This window comes from Amblyomma mixtum, chromosome 3, assembly GCF_055824585.1.
Source record: "Amblyomma mixtum isolate Tamu chromosome 3, ASM5582458v1, whole genome shotgun sequence".
Taxonomy (NCBI): Eukaryota; Metazoa; Arthropoda; class Arachnida; order Ixodida; family Ixodidae; genus Amblyomma; species Amblyomma mixtum.
In genome coordinates this window covers 152982877-153006042 of record NC_143014.1, presented here as the reverse complement: position 1 = coordinate 153006042, position 23166 = coordinate 152982877, and the positions used below count along the sequence as shown (strand labels likewise).

Genomic DNA, 23166 nt, shown 5'->3' with positions numbered 1-23166 from the left:
GCAAAGAGCCCCGAGGCAATCAAGAAAGCGCGCTCTCGGAGAGTTTGCCGACGCGAGCGCTTCCCACAAGAAGGATTGGCCGCGATGTACCTCCATTCCGTGATTGGCTACGTCGGCATCGGCCCGGCTGCGCCCGCCTTTTGCATGGGGCCGCATTGTTTCTGCTGTCTGTGCGCCGCCGGGCGAACTTGTTCGTCTCCGAACGCCGTGATGTTCTCTCTTTAAAATTAATGGCGTGTTCCGGGGGCTCAATTTGCCGAGTTTATTTCGAGCGGGGCGGCCTCCTGCCGATCTGTGCCTGGCCGAGCGATCTCCGCTGCTCGCGTTTCGATTGCGCCTGTCACTGCGCGCTGCAGCCTAATGATTCTCCTGCAGAACGAGGTTGGCGAGCTGCGCCCTGTGCACGCTCTGCCAGCTAAGCGTTGTTTCGGATTCGCCGCCCCTCGGAGCCGTCGAGGAAACCCTTTGACGCGAACGATGCTGTCGCATATGAAGGCGGCTGGGTAGTGCAGCTCGTCGACAGCCGCCCTTGCGGTCGTATATACAACGCGAAGCTGGCGCGAAAACTCGTCAGGCGGCCATGTGTACGTTGGTTTCCTAAGCTTCGCTGACAAACTGTGATTTCTTAAGCGCGTTTCGCTCCCTCCTCTTGCTTGCCTGTGTTACCAGAGTACCGATAATTCAGTTTCGCAGCCCGAAACACTTGTGTAGATGTGTCTGAAGTTCATACAGGATTAGCCGTAGACACCTGACGGTTTTAAAGCTTTGTCAAGGATGACTGGCAAACATGTGCTGTCGTGAATGCGTGCTAAGTGCTACGAGTGGCGAGGGTGAGAGATAAATACTCTAGTCAAACGGCTGTAGTCCGAGGTTTACGTTGGCTCATACTAACACTGTCCAAAAGGCTGCTTTATTGCATATGGTAAGTGCTACACATCCGCAGAGTCTATTGGGAAGTGATGCCATGAGTCGCTGCAGTATGTCTGCGGGAATCTCCAAAGTGTATTCTCGCGAATTCGATTTTTCAACTCGTTCAGTTCCTGAAGTACTTCTTATTTCAAGACAAGCATAACCTTGTACCGCCAGCTCAAAGAGCGGGGAAAATACGTGTTATTTCCGGACCGTACGGGAACCGACGAGTGGTAGTGGGCGGTTGCACCATGAGGCTGAAACGATAGGCGGTGACGACGATGGTAGCTATGTAGCCCTTCGCAGTGACCGCGGCAGTGGGACCGCCACATTGGAAAAGAACAATAAAGAAAGGAGCGGTAATACCACCTGCACAAATCCCGCAGCATACAGTCACTTTTTCACTGTGCATACATATTTGCGGTGCTTTACGAGGGGTATTTGAGTCCGAAAATTGAAGTTCCTTCACACGTCGTGGTGCATGAAACTTATCTTCATCTGACGTCAGTAACAGGAAAGAAACGTCCTGGATTTGAGGAACTCATCACGATTCCTCTTGTCATGTTTCGCAAGCTCTTGGACAGCTTAGATCTTGCGCATTTGGAACCCAGAAGAACCTGCATTTGGAACGATGCAGGAGACGGTGTTTCAACAGGCATAGTGCAGTAGTGTGCACTAGCATGTGTTGCGCCAACTAGGATCGGAAGGCACGCGTTGTTAAGTGGTTGCAATCTCAGACCTCGAAAACACGCCCCTGCTGGCGCAGTACAATACTATTCGATAAGCACGGAATAGAATTAACCAGTGCTACCACGACCCTTCCCAGCGGATGACGTCAGAATGGCGTTTCCAGAGCAGTGGAGTGTCAATGGCTCACCCCAAATCTCACCGTTGAAAAGCAGAAATACTTATTCAGCCCATGTTCTCCCAAATGTAGTGCGCAGAACAGGGCATTGAGAAATGGATAATATGACGCCTTTGCTTTCTTTTATTTTGAAATAGAGCGCGAATAGCATGACCTTGGAAAAAGTTGTCCGCAGGAGCGCCCACGTCGAATTAACAGGATTCATCGCTCGTCGCCAGGCGCAGTCGTTCGCCCTGGTTGTCTGGGGCAGCCCGAGGTTGCTCAGAATGCGCCGTTTGCGCCTCCTCAGCCGCGCTGAAACGCAGCCTTCGTCGGAGCGGCCGACCGATGCAGGCACCGCCTGGTATACGCTGCTAGGGCGGCACCGGATTCCGCGCGTTCGTGCGTGCGCGCTCCAGGCCGAGTCCTGGCCGCTCTGGGCCCGACGTATCGGAGCGGTCAGCGAACAACCTGCTTGGACCGAGCGTCCATTAGCCTCGAACCTGATTAGGGAGCTCGGCTGCCGGCGCGCTTGGCCTGCGCTGCGCCGCGCGAGCGGAAATTGTCTGCCCTGGGCTCGAGCCAGGGGGCGCTGATCCCGGACGCACCTGGGCTCGCGTGTCTCGCGACCGCCCCGCGCTGTCCCCCCGGAACGCGGAGCGGGCCCAAGCGAACGCAGCTGCACGTGGCCCGATCGCCGGGGCCGCTGCCGACCATGGGTTCTCTCCCGGGTCCCCCGCATTGTTCATCCTGCCGGGCGAAATGAAATTGAAAAGCGCGCTCACAGAGTGGGAATGCATCGGCACGACTGTTCTGGCGTGCGCCCCTGGTGCTAGGCGTGCGGAATCGGAGATACCGGCGGGAGCCTTCCTTTCTAGGCTGCTGGCTTTTGCTTTCTTCTTTTTCATGCTGGCGGCGTTCCTTTCACTCTCGCGCCCTGCTGGGGCGCTGCCTTTGAGATGTCACAGTTCTTCAGTGCGGATGTTCGCGCAGTCTTGCATCTATACTTGCCTCTTCTCCGTGATTAATTTGATGTCGCGTCCGGAGCTAGTCCTGCTCGCCTGCGCTGTTGGCGCCTATTTTAATGCGATAGCACTTAGGTTTGTTGATGCAGTTTCCGATTTCTCTGTAACGAAATTCCCTGATTGGTAGAGAGGTCACATGCCCTTGTGACGTCATCACAACCTGTCCTGAGATACCACCATGATTGGTCGAGAGAGGTAACGTGACTTTGTGACGTCATCACAACCTGCCCACCGTGGCAGGTGGTCGATGGACTCCCAAAATTTGCTAGTTGGCCCACCCCCCAAAATTGCAAAGTGATCTCGAAAATTTGGAAGTCGACCCACCCCGGGAAATGGAATTAGGTGGATTAGTGGAGGTTATTGGTTGGATGATGGCGATGTATTTGACCTCTAGTCGTGTCATGTCCTGCACTGTATAACTATTGCACACTTTCTTTTGTCTGTATATCCTTGCAGTTGTTTTTGTTTTTATTTTTTGTGTGCGTAAATATAACTGTGTGTGTTCGTGTGTGTTTAATAGCGTAGCCAAGAACGATATGCCTGCGCGTAGTTCCTGTCGTGCTGTTGCCGCTTTGTAAGGGGGGCTGTGAACCTTTGTCCAGCTGGCGTTTCTCGAGCAGCTTTTATCCACAGCCTCCTGCATCAGTCTGATGGAAATAAAAATGTTATTACTATTATAAGGTGGATTAGTGTTTCGGATAAGTATAACCCACATGATAATCCAATGGAATGCACTGGAACATTCTAGAAAGTGATGACTCATTTATACCATATAAGGGCAATAGAACCGGTTTCTACCGTAGTTTTCCCGGGAAAATTGCAAGAAGAACATTCGACACTCATTGTGGACACTATAGCAGGCAACCCTATAGGCTATCGCAGTTCCTTTTTTTAAAAATGTGGTTAAGAAGGCCCCGAAGTTTTTAGAGCTCATTCTGGCACTCTCCCTCAACGTCATATGTTGAACCGGAACGAGGCGAAAAACTCAACCAAAAATAACGCGTAATTCTGCCTTAATGGAACGTATCGTTCAGGTATTTCAAAGGATGGAAATTATGTTCAGAAATTGAATGCGAAACGTTCCTTTCGGCCACAGTGCGGGCGACGGGGTTCCTATCCGTCACTGTACGAATATCGCATCTCATCTGCTTACTTAATGGAAATGCTGAAATGCATGGGGCATCTGCATCTCCTTTCTTCCCTGGAAGAATATGGAAGGGCTGGCTTCCGTAATACTGGCGACAGTTGGAGATCTCCGTCTTGTTTAATATCTGGAACAAATGAAATAGAAATGCTGCTCTACAAAACACGGACACGAAAACAAGAATGTTCTTTCTGATTACTGTTACGTGGCGACTCTGCTTGCTTTTAATCGCGGTGTGCGACGAGCGTGTTTTGTTGCTGAACTTTAACCAGGCGGTTAATCATGAAGGTTCTCTTTTTGCGTTCGCTTTGCGAGGTGTCTGTTTCTTTCATCGGAACCTGTGCGGTACACAAGGCGACACTCGCGATAGGCGGGCCTTTTTTCTTTTTTTTTTTAGCAACAGCAGCTGCTATAATTAACAGCGGGAGATTACACGTGACGTTTCACTGAAATACAGGCCGCGTGTTTGTCTTTTTATTGGATCGCAGCGTGTGGACAGGATATATAGGTTGCATATATTAACCTATAGAGTTAGACTGTTAGAAAATAGCTGGGAACTTATATGTTTTTTTTTTTGTTTTTTTGTGAGTAAAACGGCCGAAATCATTTCGATTCGCTGGCTTGCAGTGAGCCAAGCTGAAGCTTAGCTCACTGCGTCACGACTGCAACTTGGCCGTGTGTTCAATCTTTATGACAAAGATTCCGGAGACAACCACACGATCGCCAGGGTGCACAGAGCACACCGGTCACGCTCTATACCAAAGGTGTAAAGCGTACGGTTTTTGTCAGTTGGAGAAGAGCGTAAGCCGTGGAACACCGTTTCTTCTTCGCTGTCTGTGTTACGTGCGTGTGCGTCGGAGCGCGTGGCTCTGTCTCTCAGGTTCGTCGGCTGGCGTACAGGCCAGGCATACTGTACACTTGGACGGGAGGATGCCCACCCTCTTTTGTCGTGCCGTTAGCCCGAGCGAAGCGCGTTACACAGAATTTATTTCCGCTGATTTTTTTTGCGTTCAGCGGCGATCATTCCAGCACGTCAGCTTATGGAAGCCCCACTTGGAGTTCTTCCAGCTATTCAGAGGAGTCACGACGGGAGAAGCGCTGCGGCTTCGGAAACCTCTCTAGTGAACGTGCCGACGTGTGTGTACGTCATGGGAACCACGGTCCAGACGTTATGGAGTCGCGCTTTTAGTACTGAGACTTTTCGGCTGTAGTGCGCAAAAAAAAAAAAAAAAAAGGCTCCGGCCGTCGGACGAATGCAGTAAGAGCCACGCGGAAGGGGGGGGGGGGGGGGGGGGGGGGAGACGAAAGACATCATTCTTTTCGGGTGCTGCGCAGGCAAGCTGTATTGGGCGGGCGTTCTCAGGTGACAGAAGTATTCGTTGAAGTTATCAACATAGCCGCGCCTGTTGTCTGACCGTACCACTTTTGCCGAGTTCAACGCTTTGCCCGCGAAGATCTGCGAAGGGAATGTTCTGCGCACTATAGTGAAGTAATGGAGCCAGTACAACTTGATAACTGAAACACGTGGAATCAGTAAGGCAAGGCTGTTAATCACGTTTTTCTATGCCCTCCTGTAGGTCGCTACAAACTGAGTAGTTATAGTTATTGGGAACATGTATATGTACTATCAACGTCAAATGAAACCCGAAGAAGAGGACTGAAGCGCGAACTGCAAAAACTAGAAGATATTTCAGTAACTAGGGAGGCAAATACTTGGGCAGTTGATTTTCGCATTGAAGGCTTAAAGACCTCTCTTTATACGCTTCTATAGAAGTGTTAATAGGTCACGCCTGTATTTCCTCTCCAGACGCTAATATTTCAGTGCGCTTTCGCTCGCATTTTAGTTGTTTAGTTCGCGTTTCGCTTCCCTCCGATGGTACGTGCTTGTGTGTGTGCGTGTGAGAGAGAAATCGGTGTGATTTCATTCGAGCTATATGTGGGTCTTTGTAGTACGCGCTGCCATGTGCGTAGGCGGGAGAGTGGAAGTCAGTCTTGTCGCGGTTACGACGTAGAGGAAAATCGTTAAATACCTCATCGCTCGGCACCCAAGACTCGGCATGTTTTTGCATTTACTGCCCTTGGCGTCCATCTGGTACGGCGAATGGCCAGGGTTCCGTATAATCACAGGTACGCTCCACGCCTTGGCTGGTGACGCAAGGCGTAGGTGTAATGACAGTTTTACGCCTGTAGGCACATCGTCACCTCGCCTCCCCAGCCTGCCCCCTTTCATTCCGGGCGCACTTTAGGGCTCAACCCCCTCGGCGTACTCTTGCGACGCGCGTATTTTTGCCCTTCCCGCAGCTGCGGTTTTCATTAGATGGCTGTTATGGACGCATGTCGTGCCTTGTAAGCCGGCCGTTGGTTCGTGGTTAACGACCGATATCGTCCGAGTGGCACCGCACAGTCCTAATGACGCGAACCTCGAGCCATTAATCGCTGCCGCTCGCGTAATGGCCGCCATTGGTTTAATGGTCGCTCCCAGGCCGAGATTCCCTTCCGAGGGAAGGAGGCGGAGGGCGCCGCGCATTTGGACCACGCCATGGCAGCTGATGGGCCGGGCGGTGTTTGGCGGGATATACGCCCGGATCAGGTAGGCGCGGGTGGCGATTAGGCGCCGCCGACGAGGAATCAGCGGCCGATACGTCACCTGGCGCTCACTGCTTCGCCGCTCTCCGGGCGGAGGCGGAAGGAGGCGCGCGATTAAAAGGCTCGCCGAGACGACAGCAAGCCAGGAAGCTCAGCCTTTGGCGAATCGGCACTCGGTCCCTGGTGTCCCTTCTTTTTTGCTCGGCGCGCTTTTTTTTTTCAATTTTGTTTTCTCGATTTTGCTTCGCTCCGAGGAATATGCGTTCTTCCCCTGATGCGGCTTCGCCTGAGGCGTTCGGGCTGATACGGTGACCGACGACCTACGGGGCTAATTGATGCTCGTTCCAGCACTCTCTGCGTTATCCGTGCTGCGGTAATGGTTGCGATGGAGGTATGCACAGTTCGCGGGGCGTGCGATTTTGTCTTCGTCTTCTTGCGGGCAGTCGACGTTCTAATCTCAGACCAGTGCACAGCCAGTTGTGATCCAGTGCTACCTCATGCTGATTGAAGCAGTGTGGTTCTTGCGCGCAGACACGGGCTTGGGCGTCTCTCTCTCTTTTTTTATTTTTTGACCAGTACGAACTGCATATAAGAACCCACGCGAGGAGCGATGATCTTGGCCGCTTTTCACCGACCGTCGGATTGGAGGGCGGGGAGAGATAGTGGGGATGTCGAGGCAGATCGACGTCACCGTTGCTCATTACATAATTTGTTCATGAGAGTGTATGGCCTAGCAACACAGACTCGATGAGGTGTACGGTTGCGAAAGGGTTATAGCGCGCACTCCGTATGGAAAACAAATATCGGTAAAAAAAAAAAAAAGAGCCGATGACTGCGTCAGGCTGGCCGTCTATTTATTGGCCCGTGGCGGATAGCCTGCCTAGAACTGAGCGAACTGGTGTTAGACGACGCCGGTCAGCCAGACATCCAACGTATACCGCGTGGTTTGTCCGCGATTTCGCGACTGCATTTTTCGAAACCACGGCGTAGCACCCGGTTGCGCCACCGATTGTCGTCTTTTTTTTATTTCCCTGCGCGCAAAAATACTCGGCGGCGCATTTGTACGAGCATCAGTAACACGAAAACCGTTTTGCAGAAGCGGGCGCCGTTTCGTAGCTGTGACCCGGACACGTCGGCCACTTCTGCGGTCGAGTGCGGAATGATGAATTGCCGCAGCGGTCGTTCTTCAAGTTGCGCTCCAACAAAAGAAAAACAGCAAAAACTAGGGGGGGCGAGCGTAGTATAAAGAATGCAAGAAGTTTCCATAGGCGGCGCGAAATTCGTTCGTGCGCGCCTGCATTGCGGCGTGTATCTGTGGCGCCACGAATTCTCGCTGTGTGTTCGCGAGCGCTCCCCCCCCCCCCCCCCCCCCCCCCTCCCTAGCACCACCATTTTCTCCGAGAGCGGTTCTTGCTGCGCGCGGAGGCGCGTGCTGTGTTTGTCCGTGCGCGGAGCGTTTCTTTTCCCACTGCGTGCTTCGCTCCCTCTGCGTTGCCTGTTTATTCGGGGAGAAGGATAGCGAGAAAGAGAAGCGAAATGGAAACAGCGGCTCTTTAAGAAGAAGGATCGATCGTTCCGAATTGGACAGGATTGATTATTTTGAGGGAACGGCACGGGCTGTCGTCTGGTGTACGCGTACGTTTCGATTGAGCGATGATTGTCTGCTGCGAGAGAGAGAGGGGGGAACCCGGGAGGAGGACACGCGGAGGCGCACACTTTCTGCGCCTGCTAGCGGAATTTTTCTTATTACCGAGCTTTCCCGTTGTTTTGTTCCAATCAGGTACTCCAGTATTTTCCTTTTCCCTTTTACATTTTTGTTTCTTTCATCCTTCAGTAGTTGCTACTCGGCGGAAAGTCTCGAATTGAAGACACTTATTATCTTTTGCTGCGTCTGTTTCGCGCGCCTGCGAGGAAACGTTTGCGTATTGGCTTTCGCGCCGGTTTCCGTTCTGTGCGCGTGTTAAGGGCAAGTGATGAATTGGTTCAATACGGTCGCGTGTTGCACCAATGCGACGCGGGCCGCCTGGCGTTGTTCGCGACACATTTTTTTTTCTTTGCTAGGGTTCATTCGACGCTTTGGCTCATGCCAGAACGCTGCCCGGTGCCACCCGGCTCGACACCGGGCGGCGTCTCGCTTAGGCAGCGCACATGGGGTAACAGGGTCTTACTCCGATGTTTCGCTGACCTGGACGGGAAGATTTTGTCGTTTTTTTTTTTTGGCTCTGTGTCACTCTTACTAGCCGCGCTTTTTTCTTTCTGTCTGCGTGCTCTTGCAGCCTTTCCGTGTAGCAGCAGTGTCTAGTGAAGTATAATTCGTTTGTGTTTCAATCCACGTTGCGCCCATTCCTTCAGCAGAACTGGTTCCTTGTTGTGCTTGCGTAAAAGAGAGAGAAACAACTTTATTGCGACACAGCATCATCGAGAATATCTTGCTTCAGGGTCTCCGAAGCCAGCTGCTCCATCAGCTGGTCCGAGGTCAACCTTTCCAGATCTACTCTTTTTTTTAAATATTTATTTATCTCTCTCTCTCTCAACGTACGAACACTGTTGATTAAAAGTGGCCTTGCTTTTTGTTTTTGCATCCACTGTCATGAAATAAGTTGCGGTGCAATTTGCATTTTATACACATGCAAATACAATAAAGGTGAAGCTTGGTAAGATCATCTGTCCCTTAGGCTGAAAATATTGCATGCCCATCTTCGTGTTTGGTACCGGTACTTGCGCCTCACCGAAGGGACCACAACTTGTATTTTGCGCTATCATTTGCCCGCGAGTGGACGGTCTGCTTTTGCTACCCAATCTACTGCGGAATTTTATGTGAAGCCAGGCTCAAATTCTGCCATATTTCCTCTCTGCCATATTTCCGCCCACTTTTCTTTCCAGGGCCAAAGTGAAGTTTGTGCAGGGAGATGGGACTTAAGACACGTTATGAGAACGTGCTTGCTTTCAGCGAGGTTTGCCGATCTCTACGCCATGGGTCGCATGCACAACTGGTTGCAGAGAGGTGTACCACTTTGCCATATCTAAAGGCCATGACATCATTTTCAATGGCTTCCGGGACACTGCGGTATCAAAGGGGGCAACTTGCGGAGAAGGCTGCCCGATCTTCCCACAATGACGGACTTCAAGTCAGTATTCCTCTGTCAAGAGGTGACGTAGCGTGTCGGCTACTCAGGTTGGCGCTGGAGCTCACACTGTCTGCGTGGAACACTGACCAGTCTTTCGACAGTCGCCTCAAGACATTGGATCACGGACTGCATCTTCATCTTCTCCACAATATACCGTGTCGTGAGGCAACATTGCTTTGCTGCCTTTGTCTCGGTGTTGCATTTACAAAGGAATACCGGTTCCGGATGGGGATGGCCGACAGCCCTGCTCGTGAAAGATGTGGCTGCGAAGAGACAATTGCACATCTGCTGTGTGAGTGCCACGCTTTGGCGACCAAAAGACTTACGCTGCGTGGTATCCTGGACCGCCTCGATCCTCGCCCTTTAACAAAGGATAAGATCCTGGGGCGGTGGCCATAGCAATGGACTGACCTGAAGGACTGCAAGGCTCTGTTCAGCTTCTTGAGAGCGACTGGCTCGAGGGACCAGTTGTGAGAGTGCCCCTGGCACCCTTCTCTCTTTCCCTTTTCGACCTCCCCAACCCTCTTCTCCTGTGCAAGGTAGCCAACCAGAATACTCTTGTGGTTAACATCACTGCCTTCCCTCTTTCACTTTATCTCCGTTCTCAAGGAAGAGTCTGACCTCACACATGGCTGTTACACTGCCTTGTTTCTTCGAAACAGACTATAGCGTCTTCCCTGTCGCCTTATTCCAGACAGTCAAAGGATTTCGAACGAAACAGACCAACACTGGGTGCGTCTCGCTGTGCTCAAAGCGAACGCGAACAACTCGGAGGTTCGGGAGGGGCGAGCCTTAAAAATATTTTGCATAAAGCCGTGCTTGATCACGCCGTGTAATGAGCTCTCTGGCACATGAATCTCGGCAACATCCGAAACCAATATACCAGACGACGAAGGTCGTTTTTTTCGTTTGTTTGTTCGCCAACAAGAACCGTACACGACACAAGCCCGCTGGTTCAACTTGTCTTCCTTCTCTTTTCCCGAATCTGCCACTTGCGACCCTGCGCTCCCGTTCGGCGCCATCAGGGCAGAGGGAAACCTCAAGCTCTGCCGCTGCTTTTCATTAGGACGAGCATCCGGATGTTAAGTAGCTTGCGCTCGGAGAAGTGCTTCTCTCTGCCGCTTCGTTTATCTGCCCGCTGACGGGAGAAGGGGAGCAGTGTCGCGGGCCGCGCGCGGATGCGGTCCTCGTGTCTGTCTGTGCGGCGCGCGCGCGCGCGCGTTTTGTATTTTTCGCCCGCGCCTTTCTTCGTCGCCGGCCTCTTGTCTGGTTCTCGCGGGCCGAATCTGGATTTCGCGGGGCCGTTTCTCCGTCCTCCCCGGCGCCATCGACCGCGTCCCCCTCGTGCGGTTGTGGTTCGCGCTGCCTCGTGTAATGGCCTTCGCATTAGAGGCTCGTTTTCTGATCAGCAGGGCGCGCGCTGTAAAGGATTCGCGCGCGGCACGCGAGGCGGCCCTAGACGCTCGCGACGACGGCACGCTAAATTGCTGGACCGCGGCGGCGGCGGCTCTGCGTCGTCGGCCCTTCATCCATCCCGCTCTCTTTCAGGCTGATGGGCGCGCCCCTCAGAGGTCTGCACTCCGCTCGCGGCCTGCCTCGGTGACATGGATGAGACCGCAGTGTCCGACATCTCGGCTGCGTGGTTCTGTGGGTATTGATGGCGCAGTCGTGGGCTGCTATTTTTAGCAAGCAGATACACCCGCGCCATCCGAATGCCGTAAATACGCTGTGCGCAAACGTTTGTGGCGAAAATAGTTAGCGTTTCTTCGGTTTTTCTTTGTGCATGATGGGTATAGTGCTTCTTGCCTCCGTAAGCTTACTTCGCTTGAACATCCGAGGAGGCAAAACCGAATATATTAAGCCGACATGGTTGGCAGCTTTGGCGAGAGGCGGTGTAGGTTTACTTCGTTTGACGGAAACGCAAGGAGAGCTGCACGTTCACCGAGAATTCTGGCTTTTATGCCTGTTTTCTTTACAAGATCTCCCGTATATGTGTAATGGTTGTCCTCATTTGCAGCCGTTATAGGCGCGAAGGCATTAATCGTGGCGCCGTAGGATAAAATAGTTTTCGAGTCTCGCGCATGCGTATCTGTGTGCTCATGGTGGGCAAGTGGCCGAGTTGGTTGATGGTCTTTCTGGGGACAGTCCAGAAATAAGAAAGGAGAGAAATATCCACGTAGACTGGAATAAGACAGCCACAGGACAGACGCCAGCTACTAGCTAGGGGCTGGTTCAGAGAAGCGATAGCTGCGTCGCAATTCCCAGTCCCTCCTGGTCTTTTCTCTGCGTTCACGGCTAATCGCAAGCTATAACGCGCTCGCCTGGCCATCTCGCTCGGCTGGCGCCGGATGGTGGGCCTACAAATGACGAAGTCGGACGCGTCTGTCTGCGCGTCCCTCTTTTCCCGTCGCCTGGCGGCATTGTTCTCGCGTCTTTTGTTTAGCAGTCACCGGGGAAAAGAAACATAGGGCGCGGGCCGCCGACGGCCGTGGCCGCATTTAGTTCCATAGAGCCACTTGGCGTTTGTGCCTGGCCTCCGTTGATAAGGAGGGACCGGAGAAAGCTCGCTACGGGCGCCGGGGACAACTGGGAGCGAGCTGGTCCTGCGAGGGTGCGTTGCGATCCGAGCTGCGCGCAGACGTCCTCTGTGAGCGCCGGGGTCCCCAGCCCGCGCTCCCCCGACGCCGCGCTGTGCGAGGGATGCGCCCGCGGGCTGCGGCGCGTGGTCGCCCAGATAGGCGCTCTCGCGTCTGTCTTGCCTCCTCGGCAGTGGCAGCCGGGGCATGGTCGGGGCCGAGCGGCAGGAACGCGCGGAGCTGCGTCCGAGCGTGATGGGGAGCCCACGACTGGAGCGGGCGGAAGCGAGCGCCTCCGAAACGGATTGGTAGGGCGTATAGCTTTATGAGGGCGTTGGCAGCTGCGGCCAGTGTGGTTGAACAGCGCGTAATTTCCTTGCGAAATCAACTTGGCGCTTTCGAAATGTTCTTTGTGCACCAGCAGGAGAAGCTGTGCGTGTGCAGCCCCCTGCATTAAAGTCGCGAGAGAGGCTATACAGTATATAGCTAGCCGTTTCCCAGTACTCAAGAATTTTTTTTTCTTCATAACCGTATATATGGGGAAAGCGTCATTATCAGCGACTGCGATGATTATAGTGTCCGGTTCTTCATGCTTACCCTCCTTAGTCGAGTGTGTGGACGTTACTGCTGGGAATCAACAGCTTGTGTCCAAAAGCAGAGAAGCCCACGGACCTAATTTCGAGCGCGAAATGGAGTCGCGCGCTTTGAACCACGTGCGCTCCGCTGCTGCGTCCGTATTGGGTGCACAACCCCCTACGCATGCTTGCTGCCCCGTTTTCTTGTAACGTTTGTTGCTACGTCAATGCCTTGCGCATGTCTCACTCAGGCTGAAATTGGCTGAGCTGCGAAAAGCATGCACTACGACGGTCCGTTTGAATCCTTGGGTTTAATAGGCTTCCCCCGACTACCATCGAGCACTGGGCGGCTACGAGGCGTTAGCAACCTTTTGTCCAGCGATACTGCAGTTTCTGTTGTTTTTTTTTGTGTAGCCTGCGTTAATTAGACTGTGGAAGGCGTAATCACGAGCCGCCGACGCCAGGCGCCGAGTAATGCGGGGCTTGCTCATGAAATGTGTTATCTTCCGTTCAAGAGATGATGAAAGCAGTGTTGGCTCCGCCACTTTAAACAGAGGAGCGTGCCTGACGGGCCATGTGTTGTTTCGACGTTCACGTTCATGTAGCTATGCCAGCAAAAAAAAAAACAACAAAAAAAAACGAGTAAATTACGGCGGCTAGCTCGAATAGATTGACGAGTTACCAGCGCGAACTGGTTGGAGAAATGGTTAACACAGTGATGACGCCATCGCATGGCGGTACGGCGTTTATGGTTTTCTTAAGGGAGGCTTACCATGCGTGCTTTAAATGGTGCGAGAAATGTGTGGGCACGGACTTGGGGCGTAGTTGCGCCGCGCGTCTGAGGGCACCGTCTCGATATGTAGTGTTCGTTCTCTGTCCGACCCATCGAACGTTCGTGGCTGCGGCTCTGGCCTGTGTGGTTAGGCGTTCGGCTGTTGAGCCCGAGGACGCTGGATCGAATCCTGGCTGCAGTGGTCGCGTTTCAAAGGAGACGAGCTGCAAAGGACGCCCTTGTGCTCCGCGATGTCAGTGCCGTTTAAAGAACGTCGAGTGGTCGAAATTATTTCGGAGCCACCTACTGAGGCGCCTCTTTCTTCCTTTCTTCACTTGATCCTTCATCCTTGCCCTCGCGGTGTGGTCGTGGTGTCCACCGAGACTCATACCCAACAGTTCTGAAAAAAAAAAAAAAAACATTTTTGAGTGGGAAACCGTTTATGAAAGCAATTTTTTGATATATAGTGAGATGCCACTTTAAAAATCAGTATATGCGCAGATCCTCCATCGGCAGGCTTACATTTTTTTTGCTATTCACTTTCATGCTGTAGTGAAAAGTGTTTCCCCTTGGTTTTCTATGGCAGTCTTACCTGCTCGATGCGAACGATGGAAACCCTGTGAAATAAAGATTTCGCTACACATCGAAAAAATGGACCATTGCCTACAATATTTCAATAACAGGACCTGGCAATTTTCCAATATTCAAAATTTTTGTCCGAGAGTGTTGGACATGGTGAAACAGTTCCTTCTCCTTACCATTCTTCGTGACCAGTTGTTATTCCTGCATACGTGCAGCGTACGGATCGGAGACGGTCCAGGGCCAGTTGACGGATCGATCGAGAGGCTGTTCATCGCGTTCCGCGTTTTTTCTGACTGTTCCGGTTATTGGAAGTCTGTGCTGTAATTGATTGCATGTCGTAGTTAATAAACCCAAGCAGTCAGTTCGCACCGGAATATTGGCTTCATTGACAGCGTTGTGTAGTTTGGGTGCGCTTATGATTTGGCACACTCTTCGATGTTTGTTTGCGGCTCGTTAGTTCCGCGCGTCTTATTACATCAGTCTTGTTCAGTCTCTCTGTGTAGTGGCTTCGCCAATATTTCTGCTGGCCCGATTTTTCTCTTTTTTTTTTTTTTTCAACCCTCGTCCATTGACCTCTGTCGTGAGAAAAGCGAATGCCGGGCTCTCGAAAGCGTACACAGTAAAACAGGCTTACAACACCGCCGCCCAGCTCTGTGGATTTGTGGTCGCTATGATTGGGGCTTCTTTCACGAATGTGGGCGAGGTTAAAGAAAGGGAGGCGGCGGAATTGAGCCGGCCATGCCGTACGAAGCTGCGTCCGTCCAGGCGGTGTTTGTCTTCTGCCGCCCCGAGGGAAGTTGAGCGATCCTCGCCGTGGCACCGACCACGGCCTCAATAATTGAAGAGCGCTTTATACGTATTTGCCCGCTGGCCACCGTATTCCTCCTGAAAGTTTCATGAAAGAGACGCTGAGCGGAAGCGTCCGCGACGGCCTCCAGTTTGCTCTTGATCGGAGTGAGGAGAAGAGAAAAAAAAAAGTTTTGTGGACGAATTGAAATTTTTTTGGTTTGCTTTACCGTACCCGGCAGGCCGACGGGAATGATGAGCTGGAAGTGAGGGAGGCGTATTTTTCTTTGTATAGATGACGAAGCGGCCGGAATGTGCCTCGTGCGCAGGTACTGAAAACTAAGACTTTCTTACTCCAACCAACGGCTGAGGCTGGGGGCATTAGATTGGATTGTTTTGTTACTTCGCAGTGGGAAGGAATTAGGGAAATGAGAAGCGTTGGCGCAGTGACGAGCTTACCGAAGGAGGTGATCGGTCATTAGAGAGATGCAGATTATGGACGTAGGCTGTTAGTGAATTTAGGGGCGCATTGAGGCGAGAGCTATAGCGCCTTGTCCCTGAAAGTACAGGCGTAAGCATCAAATGCCTCGTAGGGCGTTACTTGTGCACTGCCTAGCGTATTTTCCTCATTTGCATACACGAAGCAAACCCCCCCCCCCCCCCCCCCCCCCCCCGCTTTTTTTTTTCTTCTCTCTTTCTGTGTATTTTTCTGCGCAAGCGAAGGTCGCATGTGTCGCGCTCGATCGCCAGGTGTTGCCTTCTTGGCGCCAGGTGAGCTGCTGCACTTCTGCGGTGATCATCGCCATCTGTTTGGAGCACTTACGGTCCAGCTCTTTCGAACGCGATTTAAAAGACATTGCTCGTCGCAGCTGGATTAAATTTTTATATACATATATGGCTGTGCTCCGCGCAAAAAACAAGACAACTACCGCGGGGCAAGGCCCCGGGGGCAACCCTTTGATGCATTCGCACGAACACCGGCTAGTGGGCGACACGTGGCGGCGACAAGCATCGCCACGGTGTTCCCTTGCTCACCAGCGAATTCCGCTTGGTGCTGAATGCCTGGAGTTCTTCGTGTGTTCCCTACAAAAGTTGAGAGCAACATTGCTTGCCTCTAATGGCGCAGAGGGTAATGTTTAGGACGCGCGCCCTACCTCGTTGCTCTTTTTTTATTTTTTGTCTTATGGAGGACAGAAAAGTCTCTGAACACACTCTTTTTTTTTAGTTTTCATTAGAGTCCGTTCTTTATAGGCGGTAGTTATTGAAATTGTAATGAGGATTGAAATGTGATCGCTAGTAATAAACAATTTAAAGGCCATAAAGGAGTGAAAACCTCGCTGCTCTTCGCAACCGTTCAATTTCCGATCTTCTCAAGATATGAGTGGCACTTAGGGCGGCGCTTTGTACTCGCACGCTGCGCACGTTCCCCTGGCTGACTATTTCTGTCCCTCTCGCTGCCTTTTTTTCTTCTTTTTTTTCCCCCAGGCCGCGCGAAACGGCAAAGGTTCCTTTTTGAAGTGTACCTCGGCTTGCTTTCCGGATCGCTTTAGCTGGAGCGAACTCATTAATTATCTGGGAGGCGCGCTGCCGCCTTGAATCTCTCACTCGTCCTTCTTTCGAGGCTACGGTGTATCCGTTTCGAGTGGGGTATAGAAAAAAGGAAGGAGAAGCGAGATCCAGAAGGGAGAAATATTAACGAGTCTTGTTTCTCCAGAGGCTCCCTCTGTCTCGGGCTTGTCGTCTTTGAAGCGGACGGCTAAATTAGCGCCCGAGTCGGAAACGCACTTGCGCGCTGGCGCAGGCAATTTTAACTGCGCGTACACGCGGCGTCCGTGCGCTGTAGCTGCCACTCGACAAATGTGTTAAGCACGTCGAGAAGAAAACGAGCGCCGGCAAGGAGTGACGAATGCGCGTGCCGTCTGCAGGGACATTAGCCGAGGATTAAGCGGCAGGAGGATTAAAACGCGTCGCCCGGCTGAGATTGTTTTGATGGAGAGCCCTGGGCGCCTTTCGTTATGCGCGCTGCTTGCTCGAGCTGCACATTCTATTTTTTTTTTCTTCGTCTTCTTTTCCGTCTGTTTCGTTCATTTTCTTTCCCCAGCGCTCCCTTGCTGCTTCAGGGAAGGCACTTTCAACTCCCGCGGTTATTTCTTTTCGCTCCAAGGCGAGGTTCCCCTCCCTCCCCATCTCCCCCATTTATTTTTGGAACTTTGTTTCGAGTGCTGCGCTTTCGTGGGGCTCCGGGAATTCCCGCCGCGTTAAGCGTTTGCGCGGCGGTTACTTTTCTTCTTTTTGTTTTTTGTCCTTTGTTCCGCCCGCACTTGCTATCTTTGTTTCGGCGGCGCTTTCAATTAAGCCGACTTTGGCGTTCATTAAGAAAAGCCGCCGCCTGGGTGCGCAACCCTGCCTCCGCCGGAGGCCCGGTTAAACGAAGCCGAGCGGAGATCGCGGCCGCCTCGTTGCGGTGCCGCTGCGCCCCTTTCGCCCCCTGTGTCACTTGCTCTCCCGCCGCCCCGTGCCCCCAGCCCGGGAAGCCGTCGTCGCGTGGAAGCGCAGGGGCCGCCGCCATTCCGGCAGCGTCTTTTTCGTGACCCAATCTTTTAGCCTCTTTACCATTCGTTAGTCGGTCCTGCCTTTAATGCCGAAGCCGGCGATTGGCGCTGCTGATAAGCTATTATCAGCAATTACGTCACAGCCTGCAGCGACCAGCGGCAGGTGGGCGAAGTAACCAGTTGAAAAAATAATCGCCACAAAATACGGCCCCTGCTTTCGCCCGTGTCTGAGGCCGGCCGTGGAGCTTTGTGCGAGCAGCTTACGGGTACATGTGCTCACGGTTCGATAACTTTATTAGTCTGTAATGAGTATTCTTCGAGGAGACAAACGCACTGCGGCGCTGTTGGAGTTGCGGCGTCGGTATGGCGTTCTTGCCTGAATGTATCTACATTTGCGGCGCTTTGACTGCGAGCACTAGATTGGTGTTTCATTGATGATGGGCTGCGTCCTGTCTGTGGGTGTGTCGACCGGTCTTGCGCTCTTGGTGCATGTCTGCCGATTCGCGCATTGTTTGTTCCTGCGTGCTTGAGCTTTAGGGTGTGTGTCTTATGCTGACCTTTGATGAGCTGCTTGGCTGTGCCTCTGCAGCTGTTTGCCTGTGACCTTAGCAGATTGTAATGTTGCGGATTTTATATTGATCTTGTGCGAAAAGTAATAACCGGCGACCCATAAATGTCCCGCCTCCTTTATATAGCCGTGTAACTGAAAAGCACTGCTGCATGATGTGTACCAAATGAACGAGAAAGCGCCGAGTGATCGATGGGTGGCTGCTGTGGCTGCACGATTGCGTTGCTCAGGCGCTTATTCTGCTTGTGATTGGTAAACGAGCAACCGTTACGTAAATGCCTGGATTATTACACTTCAATACAGGCTTTGCCTCTCCCAAGATCAAACGCATGCAAGGAGGAACCAAATTCTCCCTTTTCTTGTCCACTGTAGTGATTAACTCACCGTCGATCAGGTTCCGGTTGTGTACGCGGACGCGCGCTTTTGATGATATAGTATCCGAGGTCCTGGTTCAAACTATATATGTCTCACGATTAATCGGATTTGAAGTGGTTTGTGGCAGGTTTACTCCTCCCGGCATTCGTCGTGGCACGAAAAGTATAGGTCGATTACTCAATGTAGCGCGTCTGCAGGTTTCAGGGTTCAATTTCTAATTGCCGTTGATATGGCTGTGAAAAGGCGCTTGGTCGTATGAATGCTAAGCAGTTAGAGTGAAACTAAATTGATACGCGTCATCGTCTTGGGTTATTAGGGGCCTCTGCTACCCACGAGTTTTAAATGCGACGACTGATTAGCTATGACGCGATTATTTCTCCGCATATTTTCTCCGCAGGTGAGCGCGCGTTCTTTCTTCTCTTTCCTCTGGTTTCACGGGATAGCCTTTGCCACGTTGACTACGCACTGTGCGCGAAAGTGCGCGCTGCTCAGCGAGAAACTAATTACGCGCGTGAACGGCTTCGTTAATTGGTTACCGGAGCATTTAGCGCGATATAGCCTAATATGCGGCGGGAGAGTATTTGGAAACGCTCGAGTGACGGGTCCGCTTTCACGCTGCAGATCTCGATATCGAAAACGAAGCCGTTTCAGTTGTATACGGGTGAAAGAACCACCCCCACCATCATTCGCCGATTTACGAACGCCTAAAAGCACCAGGCATGCGGCGGATCAGCTTTAAGGAGACCCGACGAACGACCTCCGCGTAGAACAGAACCTTCTTATTGTTTCCTTTATCCGTTCTCTTTTTTTTTTTTTCCTTATTTGGAACTGTGTACAAGCGTAGGTGCGTATTTTGTGACGCACGTGATGCGTGCAACGGTATGAGCATGAGATGCACGGCGATTACCGTGCGGGATTTGCTGCGTTGGGCCGAGATCATTCCGCGAATATGTTCGTCTCTTGCGGTCTTTCATATCAGAGACTGCTCTGCGCCGAATTTTTTTTTTTTTCCTTTCCTTTCCTTTCCGCGCTCGTCTGTCGGGATTCTCGTCGTCTGGTTGCCTGCCTCGACGACTGCTAAGGAGGCGCAATTAATTTCCTTTTCCGTTCCGTCGCTGCGTGGTAACCGGCCGCTCTTCCGTCCCACGCACCCGTGTAGCGGCATCATCGCGTCCCGTGCACGTGCGCGGCCGTGCGAACTAAACAAAGCGAGGAGCTCCGTGAGCCTTCCGCCCGGGGCTCCGGATGGGAGGTATTTTCGTTAAGACGCTTTCGACCGAGATAATCCGTCCCGTTTATTTATTTTCTCCAACTGAGATTAATTACCGGGAGTAATTAGCCGAGGATTTTGCCTCTACTGCTAAGCCTTCTTCGTCCGCTCCCTCCGGCACCGGAGGCCGAGCACTCCCTGCGGCAACCAGATTGGCTCTCCCCGGTGTAAATCATATACACTTCTTGCTTCCTTTCGGTCAGTTTTATTTCTCTTCTCGCAACGGTGATCATTTGCGCGCGTTTCGACAGTATAGACGGATTCCTCTGTCATTCTCCATCTACGCTTCGCTACTTCTTCCAACTAACGATGCTAAATGGAGACGCGTCGAAGGGTTGGCTCAACTGATTTCGTCTCTGAGCACTTGCATGCGGGTGAGCGATCGGAGTTGTTGCTGCGGGATGTGAAGCAATAGTAGGCACGCTTTCGTTCGTACGTCGGTGAGGAATGCGTATTTTTGAATTTTTTTTTTTTGTAGCGTGCCCCTAAATCCAGTGCTCGAGATTTTTACTATGTTGCAGAGGCACCGTTTTGATTAAAACCAGTTGACTTTGGCGCTGCCGTTCGCGGTGCAACGTTGTTTTGTCTCTCACTGCGTCTTGTCGTGTGCTCTGCCTAATGTGTTTGTGCCGCATAACCGGTCGTGCCGTGTTGTGCTGATGGCTGAAAATGATATGTATGCTGCGAAGTGGGCGCTCACTGGCACGCTTCTGTATTGAGCCGCGCTTCTGCATTGAAAAATCGAAATATGTATTTAAAAATCAGCTGGTCGCTTATAAGCCGGTAAACACTTTTCATTTTTTTTTATAGAAAACTTTGAGCAGCTACTCTCTCAGCGAATCAGGATTACAGAGAAGAGTGGGGAAAAATCTTGAATAAAAAGATGAAACGCAGCAGAAACGCTAGGTACGATTTTTTTAGGCTCCTAATTATGTAATGTGATAGATAACGCGTTTTGAAAATGCTGGTGGCCCTCAATGGTGGCCGATGAGTTCAGGAAGGCGGTCGCTCTCCCGTGATGCACGTGTACCAAAACATTCGGAATAGCAATCAGTGCGGCGAGAACTTTAATATAACGAAGGCCAGTGATTCGGTTGCGTTGTCCGAGCGATGTTTATTCCCCTGTTTGCTTGCTTGTTTGTTTGTTTGCTCGTTTGTGTTGCATTTTGCGGGCTCTCAGCCGCTAACCATGCGAGATATACCGGGTGTTTTTTTTAGAAGGTCCAAAATTTTTAAAGAAAGGTAAATTCCTTTAGATTTATTTTAACCCTGGGGCTATACTGAGGGCTACGGCGGACACCAGGTAAGAGGCAAACTACTTTAATTAGTTCTCTGATTAACTAAATCCGTTAATTAACTTTTATAATTTTTATTTTAGGGGATATGGTGTATTCGCAGAATTGGAGACCGTCTTCCAAGCAGTCCAGTCAAGAAAAAAGATTTTCATGAAAATTTTTTTTGCGCGCGTAATGAAGCGAGAAAAAGTCACCCTGGTAGGCAGCTTCACACTGTAACACAGCGTCTGTGAGCGCCTGTGACGTACTCGCTCCGCCCTGCACTTTGTGTCAATGCGTTTTTGTTCCAGCGCGGCATTCCGTGAGGCCGCGGAGCGAAGCGAGATAAGCAGCGATAGCGCAGGCCGCCAGTCCGGGGCGCGTGACGCAAAGCGCAGGGTGGAGTGAACTACGTCAGAGGCGCTCCCGCCGCTGCGTTACGGTGTGAAGATGCCTACCAGGGTGACTTTTTCGCACCTCGTAACGCGCGTGAAAAATGTTTAATTAAAATTGTTTTTTCTCGGTTGGACTGTTTAGAGGACGATCTCCAATTCTGCGAATACAACATATCCCCTAAAACAAAAATTAGAAAAGTTAATTAACATATTTAGTTAATCAGCCAACTAATTAAAGCAGTTTTCCTCTTGCCTGGCGCCCGCCGTAGCCTCCAGTATAGCCCCAGTGCTAAAATAAACCTAAAGCAATTTACCTTTTTTTTAAATTTTGGACCTTCTAAAAAAAAACACCCGGTATACTCTCCGTCGTTCAGGTTAGATGAAATGTTCTCGCGTTGCGGTCTTTTCGACGATTACAGAACAGTGTTCGCATAACATGCTTGGCGTGGTTGTGCTCATACAGGTGCACAACTGGGAGCGCATCGGGGAAAGTTTTCAGCCTGCGTTGCGTTGTAAGGCGCGCTTCCCGCAAATTATGAGCCGCCGTTCAGGGGAAAGTGCTGCGTGCGCACACGGTCTTCACTCAAAGCCTTTCGGGAGGATCCGCCGCAGTCGCGTGCTCGGCGGCGGGTTCGTTTAGTGCCACGGGCTTCCACGAGCGCGGACGTCGGGCCGCGTGATTAGGAGCAGGTGCCTGCGGAGCTGGAGCGGGTGAAACGGAGTCACCGCGCCCGGAGCCCAACCGCCGCCTCCTTGGCCGAGGGCGTTGTCGCTCTTGGCGCCGGAAGGAATCCTTAATTCCTGCGCGCGGTGCAAAACTGCGCCGCCGTCGCCGCGTGAAGCACCTGTGCGAGGCCCGCGAGTTGTTTTGCGCGGAGCCAGCGAAGCTTGTCAGTGCAGCTGCTGCTGGTGGTGGCCTCGGCTGCCGTTGGCCGGCTTTTCCGGCCGCCCTGGGCGACGAACTGGTGGGGGGCGCTGCTCTTTATCCTCCTCCTCTTCCATTTTGGCTGGCGAGCAAGTGTCCCCCCCCACCCCCCTTCCCCCTGCCGTTGAGAGTGTCTTTGTCTTTTGGTTACTCGTCCCCGTCGTTGCAGGTGGCCCGCGCTCTAGTTTCTCTCCAAGTGCGCCCCTCAAACGGAGCCTTCCTGAGCAGAGTATGGGGGCCGTATGAATAATATTTATTATACCCGTGCCACGCGTGCACAAAAAGTGAGGTTTAGCGCTTTATGCTCCGAGTTTGTAACGTAATTCGTGCGGTGACGCTCGAGCAATCTTGTTGCTCTTTGCCCTAATGTCACTATAGCATTTTGACGAGATCGGCACAGTTCATTCGCCGCTGAAGTTTCTACGTTGTCCTTATTGCTCACGTATAGAACATGTACGGTGTATCGTCAGAAGGAGCACCCTTCTGGACCCGCCGCGGTGGCTCAACGGTTTTGGCGTCCGGCTGCTGATTCCAAGGTCGCGGGTTCGCCCCCGGCCGCGACGGCAGTATTTCGATCCATGGAGGCGAAATGCAAAAACGCCTGTTTGCTGTGCGAGGTATGGGAACTTCGAAGTAGTGCCCAAGGTGGCCGAAATTAATAGGGAGCCCTCCACAGCGGCGTCCTTCATAATCCTTGAACCGGTTCGGAGCGTTAAACCCCTCACGTTGCGCTCTTTGAAATTTGCATCCTTCCAAGTCACTCATAGCTTGCCAAGGATGCCATGTTTATCGATACTGAAGATTGGAGCTCTAATGTGTGCTGACGTGTGCCTTTTTGACTACTTTTTAGATTTACTAAGGACAAATGGCAACATTCACA

The 23166-nt window shown here is 52.0% G+C and overlaps 1 protein-coding gene across 6 annotated transcripts in view; it reads left to right on the top strand.

Moving 5' to 3' along the window:
- Positions 1–23166, top strand: part of LOC149352402 (uncharacterized) — a 561538-nt gene that overhangs the window by 323151 nt on the left and 215221 nt on the right. The window lies entirely within an intron of this gene.